The sequence below is a fragment of the Vicugna pacos genome, chromosome 9, assembly GCF_048564905.1.
Source record: "Vicugna pacos chromosome 9, VicPac4, whole genome shotgun sequence".
Lineage (NCBI taxonomy): Eukaryota > Metazoa > Chordata > Mammalia > Artiodactyla > Camelidae > Vicugna > Vicugna pacos.
In genome coordinates, this window is record NC_132995.1 from 58,471,575 (window position 1) to 58,485,352 (window position 13,778).

At 45.2% G+C, this 13,778-nt stretch overlaps 2 protein-coding genes across 4 annotated transcripts in view; one reads left to right on the top strand and one right to left on the bottom strand.

Moving 5' to 3' along the window:
• NGF (nerve growth factor) overlaps positions 1 to 13,778 on the top strand; it is a 51,311-nt gene that overhangs the window by 4,700 nt on the left and 32,833 nt on the right. The window lies entirely within an intron of this gene.
• The window catches only part of LOC140698319 (uncharacterized), a 198,700-nt gene continuing 187,994 nt past the window's right edge, over positions 3,073 to 13,778 (bottom strand). Inside the window, exon 6 of the mRNA XM_072968307.1 lies at positions 3,073 to 3,445. The gene's annotated coding sequence lies outside the window, so the exon portion shown is untranslated. The remainder of the gene's footprint in view (positions 3,446 to 13,778) is intronic.

Sequence of the window (13,778 nt, forward strand, 5' to 3'; positions counted from 1 at the left end):
ATATCTTTGGCAAATATTATTGCCTGCTACTCACTCTCAAGTGGAAGAGAGAAAACTACTGGACAGTAGGACTGGCAGAGTTGGAGTTGATTCCTAATGAGGCCAAAAAAAAAAAAAAAGGAAATAAGAGACTTAAAGAGATCCCCGGAGGAGGTTGAGACTGGTCTGGTGATGCAGTCTGTCAGGTGGGACTAGCAACAATGCTTTTTTTTTTAAAATTGAAGTATAATCAGTTTACAATGCTGTGTCCATTTCTGGTGTACAGCATAATGTTTCAGTCGTACGTATACCTACATATGTTCCAACAGTGCTGTTTGAATTGCCCAAGTGTGGCCAACCTCTTCCACATGCAGAAAGTCTTTTTATTAGCAGTAGTATTAGTCAGTCAGAGAGGGTTTCCCTGAAAATTCCCCACTGGGGTAAGCAGATGGAGATGTTTGGCATCGCCTGTGGTGGCTGCTGTAGATGGAGAGTTCTGCAAGGGGAACGGTCTGGCTCTGAAGTCGGTGGGAATGAATGGTCCAAGCTTCCCACAGAAGCTGTCCCACATCGAGGGCAGTTAGAATCCACTACTACTGGAACTGTCTCCCAATAACCACAAAGTATTTGCTGTTTGGTACAAATGGGCTGATTTTCCCATTTCCTTTGGCTGTTCCTTCGGTAGCCAGGGTTGGTGGAATGTGTTGTCTGTCTGCATGCTGCACGCTATTCCAAGTTTGCCCAGGAAGGGCCATCTGCTGGAAACCATAAGAGCTCAGCCCCGGCTGGCAGGGAGGTCCTGCCTCTGCCCCCCCATCATTGTGGCTCTGAGATGTGGTTGAAGTTACTTGGGTTTCTCACTGGTCCAGTCTGGTGAAAATGCCATCCCGTGTTTGGACATGAGAGACCTGGCTCAGATGTTAACACACTGGGGTACCACTTTGCCCTTGTCAATAACCATGTATTGACCCCCCACGTTGTACAGGAGATGCCAGGAGAGGCAGGCTCCCTTCAGATTGTGACTTCTAAGGAAGGCGCAATCATGCTGGGTTCTCATCGCCTGAAGGATGCTAGACTGGGTAAGCAGGGAGGAAGGTGACGAGCACCAGTAGCGCAGAGATGCAGAGATGCAGGAGGGCGTCTCTTGGACCCGGTGCTCCTCTTCTGTGACACAGAGCTACCTGCTCTGTCGGGCTGTAGTGCACATTAAGTGGGATGATGTTGGTGGCCCGTCACAGGCCTGGCACACAGTAGGTACTCAACCAACACCAGTCCCCTTCCATCATGTTCTCACGCTCTCCCTTGGTGGCAGAGATCTGAGGGAGTCCTCCCTTCACACTTTACACTTCAGTTGGACAACAGCATCTTTGCAATTTTTATGCCTCTGTATGTGTAAAGCTTTGCTGCACTGGGAGAAGAAATCTTTCTGGTAGCCTTGAAGCTTCTCTAGGAATTTATTTGCCTATATTTTGACCTTCTGTAATCAAGATTCTCATTTGTATAGAATTTTAAACAAATATTTCCTCCTCAGAGTTATCCTGGCCTCATAATATCCAAGTAAAAAAAAGCTTGTGGATATTCTTCTGTAATTTTCTTTCAGGAGCCAACTTCTCCTCAGACTTGTATTTCAGAAATGTTATGTAATGCTCTCTAAATAAGGCATTTCTTGAGAATGGCCATTTGTACTGGCAGCTTTAAGAGTGTTTTGGTTCCTTACCCCACATAACAGCTCCTCCTCCTCCAACAACTTGTTTCCTTAGGATTTTATGTATCTTATCAAGTTCACAGAGAGGGAAGAGGAGGAAGTGAATTTTTCTAGGGCAGCCAGGCACTTGTGCGCTCCCACCCCAAGGGTCAGTGGCTGAGCAGCTGTTACTGAATTGCATATAACCTGTGGTTGAAGAGGGAACAGTCCCCTCCCCTCTGGAGACGCAGACCCACCGCATAGCAGGCCACTGGATTGATTTTCCTTCACCCGTTTAGCACCTTGATTCATATGCTAACCAGGGGCCTGGGCCCTGTAAAGAGTCATAATAAATAAAAATCTTGATCCTGCCCTAGGAGCTTGCTCTAGAGTCAAAATGAAAATGGCTTCCAGAGGCTCATCAGATAATGTAAATGAGGTAAGCCGTGAGTTGGTGGGGACTGCAGGAACTAGAGAGTGTTTGCCCCAGCAGAAGGGGACAGGCAGTCTGTTGCTTTGCAAGTTTGTAGGTCCAGTGTGGCCAGATCATCCAACTTTTCCAAAAGAGTCAACATTTGAGTTTGAATGTATAGTTTCTTCACTTCTCAAAACATCCTGGCAGACCAAACAAAACCTGCCTGTAGGTTCTTTTGTCTTCTAGATTAACACACTTGGAGCAGTTGAGAGCAGTGTCAAAACGGGGACCAGCTGAAGAAGTGCTAGCTGCGTGGCTCTCAGAGAGGGCTGGATGGGCAGTGCCCTCTTGGGAGGGCTCCTGGGGGAGGGGATGTCCTGCGGGCAGGTAGGATTTTATAAAAGCAGCCCTGCCACAAAACAGAACTAGCTTCAGATCCAAGCTCTGCCTCTTGCTGGCTCTACAATCACATTCCTTAATCCTTCTAAGCCTCAGTTTGCTCATCTGTGAAAGGGACTCATAATGCTGACCTGGGAGGGCAGCTGTGAGGGTGAGAGGAGGGAGGGCTGGAAGTCTGGAATGTAGCGGGTGCCCGGTGAGCCTGAGTCCTGTTCCTAACGCTGGGCTGGGCGGGTGCGGCTTGGCCAGCCCGGAGGGCGTTAAGGGCCAGAGGCATGAAGGAGGCCCCTCACTGAGCTTCGTGAACAGTTTCTTTCCAAGGACTTGGGCCTCAGTTGCCACTTTTCTTCTCTCCTACCCTCTTCCTGCTTCTCCCTAAGCCCTGAGACAGTGTGCCCACTTGCTCTCTGTCAGCCTCCCACCCTTGAAAAGCCTGACCTGGGCCACAGCAGAAAAACACAACTGTCCTCGGTAAGAAGGAAAAGTACTCCGGGAGGCTGTATAGACACGCACGGCAAATATTCAAGGAATTCTTAGGAATAAAAAAAAAATACGTAAATCTGGAGTTTTGCACGAGGCCATCACAGGAACATGTTTTCTCAATTAACATACATATTGCTTGGAGTGAAGTCACCGAGTCCGCGGCTCATCGGGGCTGGCTTGTGCCGAAGCCACCTGATGGGGACCTCACTTTCCATGGTCTAAATCTGATTCAGCCAACCCTGTCCCTGCCCCTAGCTGCCGAAACAAAATCACCCCCCAAATCCTAAGCCACGGTGGAGACACGTGCACTCCCCTGAAAAGGAGTCTCATTTCAGATCCTGGGGGGCCTCACCAAAAACTGAGAAAGACAACACTGCTCTTGATGGTGGAGTGACAGTCACAGTCCCCACAGCGCCTTGCATTTTCCTTTTCCTTGGGCATTTGACTGTACATCATCCCGTCAGGCCAGATGAGTCCTTTAGGTTCTGAAAGCAGAGAAAATAGCTTCTTTTGCAAAAGCCTGTATCAACTGCCTGAAATGTTACTAGTCGGTGCCTGAGATCAGCGATTATGTTTCCTGGATGTTTTCCTGGACTGACTCTTTTCCAACCAAACAGCTTTGTCAGATATTTGTAATTTCTGAAATATTTCATTAATGATGTCCCCGTACCAGAGGGATGGTCCCGGGCGCCTAATTAGCAGCATGCCTCAGAAGCAGAGATGCTGCCCAGCATCCAACAAGATCAAGCAGGAAGTTGAAAAACACTTCCAATCAACTGCCCTGGAGTGGAGGAAAGGAAAATGGTTTTCAATCTACAGGTTGAGACCCATTAATGGGATGTGAAATCAGTTTAGTGGTACAGCTCTCTCTCTCTAATGAAAGTGGCATCACATTTTTAAAACATCAGTATGCATTGCATGTAGCAAAGGAAAGTATTCTTGAAACTTTTAATTGTATATATGTTTCCACATATATGTGCGCAAACTGGATCATGATGGAAAATGTATTTTTTCACTATGAGTCATGGTTAAAAAAGTTTAAAAGCTACTGGTACAGACGACAGCATGGTTTCGAAAAGGGCATAGCCCTGAGGCCAGACAAACTTGGGGGTTAAATCCCAGCTCTGTGATTCCTAGTTGTGTGATCTTGGGTAACTTAAGTTCTCTGAGCATCAGCGTCCTCATCTGTAAGGTCAGAATAATTGCTTCCTCATAGGGCTGTTGTGTAGATGAAGCGACAAAGATGTCTACAGTGTCTGTCAGTACGGGGCCTGCCACCAGGCAGGCCTCAGTAAGCAAAAGCCTCTGTCGTCATCTGTCTTCTCCTTCCCCCTCCCCGACCCCCACCTCCTCCTCCTCCCTCTTTGTCTTCTTCTTTCGGCCTAATCAGCCTCAGAACTATGACTTCCCTAGATGTTTTTTGTGGGGTTTTTTTTTAATTGGAGTACCAGAAATGGACACATTGTAATGCCATAGATGTTTTTATTCCTAGACATGATCATGACACTAATAGTCCAAGGGGCCCAAGACATCCTCCTCCCAGTTACTGGGAACCATTGGAGGGGTATCACGGCCTCTCCTGGCCTTGTGACCCGGACAAATGCTTTGGTCCTCATGTGGTGGTACAGTGACTCTGGAAGGAGCTTCTGTTCCCACAAATCACATCTTTCCTTCTCAGTATATTTTTATAAGGACAACAGGGCTAAGATACCATTAAAATGTTGACATTGTCAAATTCTTAAGAGGTTCCTGCCCAGAGCCGAGAGCCTAACATTTTCTTGTGAGGGAGACTCCAGGCCAACCGAGTGCAGAGGATTTAAGTTTCTCCTCTGGTATAAACAGCTTGAAGGCTCCTAGTGCGGGCGCTGGAGCTGACACCTTCGGGTAAACCCAACCCTAACCCTGGCTCCAGCCCTCAACCTGGCCCACAATCTGTCAGCAACCCCAGCCCTCCCCTTGCCCATGGAGGGCACATGAAAGCATGACCCACACTAAGGTCCCGCTTTGGGGCCGCAAAGGTGACATGTCCCAATTTTCTTGAGAGCCTGGCTAATGCGGCCCCCGAGGACAGACTGGCAGTGACAAACGGCTGCCTTTTTGTTCAGGCGGAAGCTTCCCTCTCCCCCTCCTCAGTTTTGGGCTCCCCGGGGGCTCATTCCAACCCTCTCCTGGTGAAATTCCTCCCCTGGGGCCCCATTTTCACCACTCGGACTCAGAGAGGATTATTAGTGACATCTCCTCAAATGCTGAATTCCTGGCCAGACTAAAGATTTAATGCTCCTTTCTAGGCAGTGAAGACATCTCTATTTGAGGTGGCAGGGTGCTGGGGCCTAAGGGGAGAACGTTCTGGGATCATTTTCAGCTCTGTAAGAGTCTCCTTCTGGCCTCTCCACCACTCATTCCACTATTCCCTGTAAAATTAACATCACCACGCCGGTTGCACATTCTGAATAACATTTATCACAGAGGAGAGAGATTTTTCACATCCTACCCAGCCCCTTGCTCCTTAAGCAGGTGGGTTATATTGAACCAAGCAAAGCCGCCAAGAGCTGTTTAACTCCATCGCTGTTGCACTTGGGTTTTTTTGGTTTGGTTTTGTTCAGTTTTTAGGAAAAAGCAAAGGCTGACTTACTTTTTCTGTGCCCAAAAGGAAAAAAAAAAAAAGTATATTTCCACCCTTTCTGCAACTTGCAATGACAAATGGAATCAATTGTCCCAGCACATGACACACCACCAAGAATGTTTCTCATACATGCAACGAATTACCTTTCTTTTCATCTGGGTTCAAGGGTATTGTGTCTGTCCTTTCCCGGAGAAAGTGTGAACCCTTAAAAATATTTTCATTTTCTCTTTGGAGGAGGTCAGACACCCCAGCCCGACTCCAGATTTCATGCCCATGTGTCAGCATCTCTGTATCTTGGAAATGAAAGAAAATATTTTGGGAGTGGAGCTTTTAAGTATTGTTTTGAATTTTTCTAAAAAGGAGTGGGACCTGTCAGAAAGTGGAGGGCTTCGGAAAGCAACAAATATGTTTCAAAGGTTATTTTTAAAGCGTATTTATGATTAAACCAAAAGAAGTAATTTTAAGTTGGCACAGTACACAGACTGTCCACCTTCTAGCCATTTCAACTTCTTAAATGATCATGGCCCTATTACAGAATTCTGACTGGCAATACTTGTGCTTGGGAAAATTCCACAAACCTGTCTGAAGCTGATTTCTTTTATGGGTTGGGAAAGTTGTTACGTAAGAAAGAAAAATGGTTAAGTTAGATATAGATTTTTTCTTTCAGCTGAATAATACTGAGAGTTAGGAGACTGGAGACTTATTTCCAACTTGGTTTCTTCCTAGCTGTGTAACTTGGGCATACCACAGAACCTCTCTGAGCCTCTGTTTCTTAATCTGTAAAATGAGAGTATTAAAATTGCCCTTGCACACTGGATAGGGCTCTTGCTCGAATATGGTTGCCAGCTGGGGAAACACCTTGGCTGTGGGTGTAAGAGGCAACATGTGAGAGCCCTGGACAAAGAGTGTGAGACTCCAGGCACCAGTGCTGGCTCTGCCTTTAGTTGGGTGAGGGACCGCGATAGTCACTTGCCCCACGTGAGCAACCTCAGCTCCTGCTTGCCCATTTCAAATGCAGTAGCAGATGCGAAAGCACTTCACATGAGCCCGGGCAGAAACGAGCTGTTCCTGCCGCGGTGGGAATGGAGGCCTGTGCCAGGCATTGAGCAGGCCCCTGCAAGGCAGAGGCCAAGGGCATCCTGAAAAAGCGTGAACGTGGAATCAGACTCTCCAGGCCCAGGAGTGGGGCTGAGACACGTGATCGAGGGCGAGTTACTGCAGCTCTCTGCTTTCCAGTTTCCTCAGCTGTAAAATGGGACTACTAGCACTTACTTCTCAGTGTAAAGATTAAACAAGATGACTCCTGCTAGGCATTTGTTGTCCAAAACCTGGTTTTGTAGTGGTCTTGGTGCTGATCACAAATGAGTGCCCAAGGGTGACCTGGCTGAGGACAGTCCAAGGCAGATGCAGTTTCAGGGCCAGGATGCCTCAGGGACATGTCCCCTCTCCCTCACTGGTCCTCTTTTGCTGGCCTTCCCTTCTCCTGATCTCTGAATATTGGGGCACCCTGGCATTCCATCCAGGATCCTTTCTTTTCTGTGTCCCTCTCTTCTGAGATGATCGCATCCTCTCCAGGCATTAAATATGATCTACAATTCCTGGATGCCTATTTCCAATCTGGACCTCTCCCCGAGCTCCAGGCTCTTACGTTCTACTGTCATGTCCACTCAGAGATCCAATGGACATGTCCAAGGGAGGACTTTTGACCCCTGAACTACTCTTCTCCAAGCCTTACTTTGGTCTTCCCAATTTTAGATAATGACATCATTATTCCCAAAGTTGCTCAGATCCCAGATCTAGAAAGCATCCCTGATTCTACCTTCCTCATCATCTTTTATATCCAGTCCATCAGCAAGTCTTGTTGGTTTCAAAATAAATTCTGAATCCAGTCACTTCTCACCATCCCACGACTGCCTCTTAGTCCAAAGCCCTATCACTTCTCAACCAGACGACCAAAGATCCCCTGCCTCCATTCTTGTTCCCCTGCAGGCTTTTAACCCAGCAGCCGTCAGAGTGCCCTTTTAAAAATGTCAATCATGTCACATTCTTTCCCAGCTCTCAACCCCCCAATGGCTTTCCATCACATGTAGAATAAAATCCATACTCTTGCCATGGCCTTATTTCAGTGGTTCTTAACCCAATGAACACTGGCAACATCACAAATGGCAAATGGGATTTTTGATCGTCACAAGTGGAGGGAGTAGGGAGTGATGCCAGCATCTAGTTGGTAGAGTTCAGGGATGCAGCTAAACATCCTACAATGCACAGGACAGCCCCCACAACACAGGATTATCTGGCTCAAAATGTCAGTGGGGTCAAGGTGGAGAATTGCTTTACGTGGTCTGGCCTCCAGCAGCCTGTATCACTCCTCCACTTGCCTGTATGTGGAGGCCTCACTGACCTTCTTGCCATGTCTTCAACACACCACTCCTGCTACTATCTTAGGCCTTTGCACTTGCTATTTCCCCTTCTGGGACACTTCTACCCACAGATCGTCTTCATATTGTTAGCTTTTGTTCATTATTTAGTTCTGCTCAGAGGTCACCTCTTGAGCACCCTAATTTAATATAGCTCTTCCCACTCCATCAAACCCTGCCACCAGTAGACTCTGTTCCCTTACCTGACCTTATTTATCTCACAGTACTTAGTTCTATTATTTGTTTTCTTTTTTATTATCCTTCTTCTCCAAGGAAATATAAGACTAGGGACAGGGACTTAGATGTGTTCATCAGGTGCTTCCTCACGTAGTAGGAGCTCAAGAAGTATTTGTTGAATGAGTGAATGGTTGATGAGTATGGCACAGACAGGGATTGCTACAGAAGGTTAGGAAAGCAGATTATCGGTGGGATCTAGCATCTGGGGGAAGGCTTCCTGGAGGAGGCATGACATGGGCTGCTTTGCAAGTTTGTGGAGTCCTGCCCCTTCAGCTAAGCTGGCCCCAAATAGAGCAGGGCTTTTGGAGGCTTGGGCTCCTCTGAAGCATGAATGTCCCTGGGGGCACCTCTTGTAGATTAGAGCCAGCTGTGGACTTTAACATTCAATAGGATGGAGAGCAAAGCCGGAGAACTCAGGGGTCTGAGAGGTGTGACTGAAGAGAGGAGTCAGGAACGAGAGGCAAGTGGGAAAAAAGCAGAAGCAGGACGGAGAAGTGTGAGCTCAAGTTGGCTCAGCTCAGGAGCAGAGCTCAGTATAAAGGGGGGGTGGGGGGAGGGCTGGGAGGGAGGAGGAGTCATCTCCAGGGGAAAAAATCTCCGGGCAGCTCATCCTGAAGGGCTGACAGTAGCTCCTGAGAAGTAACTAGGGGATCTTTTACTATCAATTTTCTAGGAGCTGAGTGTGATGATTGTGAGTCAGACCTGGGGTGTTAGAAGGCCAGTGAGGGGTAAAGTCAGATCTTTCATGCAGCCAGGCAGAGTTTGTGTCCTGAATAGACATACTGACCTATAGCTAGTTGGTCCTACATGAAATAATTTTGAAAATCATAATTCCAGGATAGTCTTGATTTCAAACACTCTGACCCATTGTCAAATGCTGGTCCTGTGCTTCAGTTAAAAAAATTCAATTCCCATAATGCCAAATGTGCCAATATAAAGTCCGTGTTCAGCACAGGCCAGGGGATGAGTGGGTGTCCCCCCACCCCAGGTCAGCCCCCCGTGCCATCTCACAAAAAGAATGTTGGTGTCCAGTTCTTGAGGAGGGTGGGTTCAGATCATGGATTATTTTTCCAAGGTCTCAGGATTCCAGCGTTTGTAGCTCATGGAGCCTCCTGTGGAAGGGGAAGGCCTGGTCCCAGAGACACAGCTCCGGTCATCCCAGAGTCTCCTCCAAGTGCCACCATGTGGGCAGGATGTGTGCCACCTTGGGCACTTACTCATAACTCTGGCTCATTTTGCTGCCTGGATACTTCTGAGGATATGACTACGGGGAATTAGCCGGCCAACACCTTATTTTATTAGTCTGTTAACGTAGGTTTAAAATAATACACCTCAAATGTAGACAGCTACTCCAACCACCAAAAATATCATTGTGAAAATTTACAAGGTCTAAAGAATGAGATAATGGTGATGAAATTTAGATGTGCTGCATTACCCTAATGTCTAGTTTAGCCCTGACTCAGTCCAGAGAAATACGAATTTCCCCACAGACGTAGTCTCATAGCCTCCTGGGCCTTGCTGTGCCTCGTAGGGCTAAGGTGATGAGTTTATCTGTCACACAGCCTTGACAGTCATCAAACACCCCTGAGCTGACCATCTCTTCCCTGCTGCCTCAGAAAGCTGCTGGCCCTCCACTTGACTTTTTGGTCACAAAACCTATCTGCCAACTTGTCACTGGGGTCCCCTCCCATCACTGGGTCTCCTTCTTGGTATACAGAGGTTTGATGCTCTCAGACGTCTATTCCATCAAAAGGTGACCTCTGACCCTTCATTCATAGTGAGAAATACGTGGCTGACAAGGGCTCAGATGGATGCTTATTCTAGGGGCCAGGGCTCTCAGCAGCCATCAAATTCCCTTGATCAGAAGGCAGTGAACCACTCACAGACAAAAGAGCAAGCAAAAGGCTGGCCTTGGTCCCTCCTTCCCACCGATAGTGGGACTTCAAATACATTACAAAAACTCCCTTTGATTCTCAGTTTCCTGAACTGTAAAATTGGAATAATAATAATAATACTTCCTTTAAAAAGCAGTGATTTAATGAGAGAATATATGTAGCAGTTAGCACAGTGCTTGGCACATAAAACCTGTTCAACAAACAGAAGTTATTCTCATTATATTATTAAAATCTTGGAAAGTAAAATTTCAGACATCAGTCAGTGACTCATGGAAATATTTTGGAGCTTAAGTTCTTCAAAAAGTGAGAGGGAAAGGAAATGGAGTTTAAAACACTGGGAGGAAATCCCTAGACAAGGAAGGCAGAAGTTCAGTGTCATGGTGTCACTGTGATTACCGTTCAGTTGTGGGGTGAGCCTCAGTTAAGCCGTCTGTCAAATGGGAGTATTAATAAGGTCACTGTGATTATTAAATATAATAATGCTTATAGAACAGTTAATATAGCACCAGGCACATAAGTGTCAAAAAGTTTCACATTCTTGTTGTTCTGATTGTTGTTATCACAACCTGGCTTCCCCATGCCACTTTCTCTATCAACTCTTTATTCAGGTCAAGCCTCTATATAGACAGGTGCAGCCTGAGCTCCTAAGGATTATTCCAGGATTTAGGCTGGAGCGGCTCTCCTCCACCTGCAGGGGTCTGTTCCCCCATAGGGCATTTACAGCCAGCTAAAAATCACTCCCACAGATTTCTGGGCTTCATTCCTCGCTGCCCCCATGTGGCATAATCATGTGGAAAGGCAACGTCTAATTAGGTCCCATTTGTTTATTTCTGCTTTTATTGCTATAGCCTAAGTAGACTGCCCTAGGAGAACACTGCTATGATTTATGTCAGAGAATGTTTTGCCTGTATTCTCTTCTAGGAGATTTATGGTGTCCTGTCTTACGTTTAAGTCTTTAAGCCATTTTGAGTTTATTTTTGGGTGTGGTGTGAGGGAGTGTTCTAACTTCATTGATTTACATGCTGCTGTCCAGCTTTCCCAACACCACTTGCAGAAGAGACTGTATTTTCTCCATTGTATATTCTTGTCTCCTTTGTCAAAGATCAGCTGGGTGAGTTTATTTCTGGGCTCTCTATTCTGTTCCATTGATCCATATGTCTGGCATCTTGTGCCATTACCATACTGTTTTGATTACTGCAGATCTGTCGTATTATCTAAAGTCTAGGAGGGTTATGCCTCCAGCTTTATTCTTTTTCTTCAGTATTGCTCTGGCAATTCTGGGTGTTTTATGATTCCATATAAATTTTAGGATTATTTGTTCTATACTTCTGTGAAAAATATCCTGGGTAATTTGATAGAGATCACATTTGGGTAGTACACTTCGGGTAGTATGGCCTTTTTAACAACATTAATTCTTCCACCCCATCCATCTTTCCACTTCTTTAAATCATCTTTTATTTCCTTTATCAATGTATTATAGTTCTCAGCATGTAAGTCTTTCATCTCTGTGGTCAGGTTTAAATTTATAAGTTTTTGCATAGCAAAGGAGACCATAAACAAAACAAAAAGACAACCTGTGGACTAGGAGAAAATATTTGCAAATGATGGGACTGACAGGGGCTTAACTTACAGAATATACAAACAATTGATACAACCCAATAACAAAAAAACCAAACAACTCAATTAAAAAATGGGCAGAAGACCTAAACAGACATCTTTCCAATGAAGACATACAGATGGCCAATAGGCACTTGAAAAAATACTCAACATTACCAACTGTCAGAGAAATGCAGATCAAAACTACAGTGAGGTTATCACCTCACACCAGTCAGAATGGCCATTGTTAAAAAGTCCACAAATGATAAATGCTAGAGAGGGTGTAGAGAATGGGGAACCTTCCTATACTATTGGTGGGAATGTAATTTGGTACAGCCACTATAGAAAACAGGACGGAGATTCCTTAAAAACTAAAAACAGAGTTACCATACAATCCAGCAGTCCCACTCCTGGGCATATATCTGTTACATATCCAATTGAAAAAGATACATCCACCCCAATGTTCATAGCATCACTATTTACAATAGCCAAGACATGGAAGCAACCTAAATGTACATTGACAGATGACTGGATAAAGAAGCTGTGGTACATATATACAATAGAATACTACTCAGCCATAAAAAATATTAAAATAATGCCATTTGCAGCAACATGGATGGACCTAGAGATTATCATACTAGGTAAAGTAAGCCAGACAGAGAAAGATAAATATCACATGATATCACTTGTATGTGGAATCTAAAAAAATGATACAAATGAACTGATTTACAAAACAAAAACAGACTCACAGACATAGAATACAAACTTATGGTTACCAAAGGGGAAAGGGGGTTGGGAGGGATAAATGAAGAGTTTGGGATTAGCAGATACAAACTACTATATGCAAAATAGATAAACAACAAGGTCCTACAGAGTAGTGCGATATTGAACTATATTCAATATCTTGTAATAACCTATAATGAAAAAGCACATGTATGTATAACTGAATCACTGTGCTGTACACCAGAAACTAACACAAGATTGTAAATCAACTATACTTCAATTAAAAAAAAAAAAAAGCAGGGTCATGCTATGTACAGGCAAGGGACAGCTCCTTTCCTTTCTTATGAAGAGCCTGGAGGTGGGCCCACCTGGCTATCACCTCTCCTTCCTGGGATGGTCACAAAAGCAAGAGAGCCGTGGACCCTGAATGAATGCATGCAGCCATCAGCAAAAGTAAAAGGGGCCCAGAACTTACCTTTTGCCATTGGTCTTGCCAGAAAGTGCTGAATGGGGACAGAGAACAGGGAAATATACACAAAATGTTATGATAAATCACAGAGAAAAAAATGTGACAATGAGTGTGTATATGTCCATGAATGACTGAAAAATTGTGCTGAACACTGGAATTTGACACAACACTGTAAAATGATTATGAATCAATAAAAATGTAAAAAAAAAAATCCCAGAGACAAGGGTCTTCTAGCTTCCTTGGACTCAAGGAGAAGTAAATTGTAGGTTGCCTCATTTACGGTCAAAGCTACCATGTGCTCCTAAGCAAACATATAAAAATGGAGGAACATTTTGGTCCCAACAAAACTGGGAACTAAGAGTAACTCTGATTACCAAGGTGAGGTCTGTCTTAAGGAGAACTACTCAGCAGGTGTTCCTGAGTTCTCACTGTGTGCACTGTGCTGTTCTGGGCTTTAGAGGATGTGAGGAAGTTTAAGGCTGCCCACAAGGGACTTAGGAGCTGATTGGCAGCTCTTCCTTGATTTTAATGCCAATGAAGCATTCAGCCTCTTGGGAAAAAAAAAAAAATCACTGGGATGAATCTAATACCACAGGGCTGGCTGTCAGAATGATTTTTCTATGACCCGGTGGCCTTGGACATGAAAAGGAAATGAAAACATTTCATTATGAGATTTTCTTCTCCCCTTCCTCCTGCTTCTGACGCCTGCCTGTCTACCCTCCACACCACACATCCACACACACACACACACACATGTACACGCCATACGTATCACACATAAAAAGTGGAGATGTTGCTGAAGCAGATGCAAATACTCAAAAACTGTACTACGTTTCTGACTCCAATATCCATAGAATC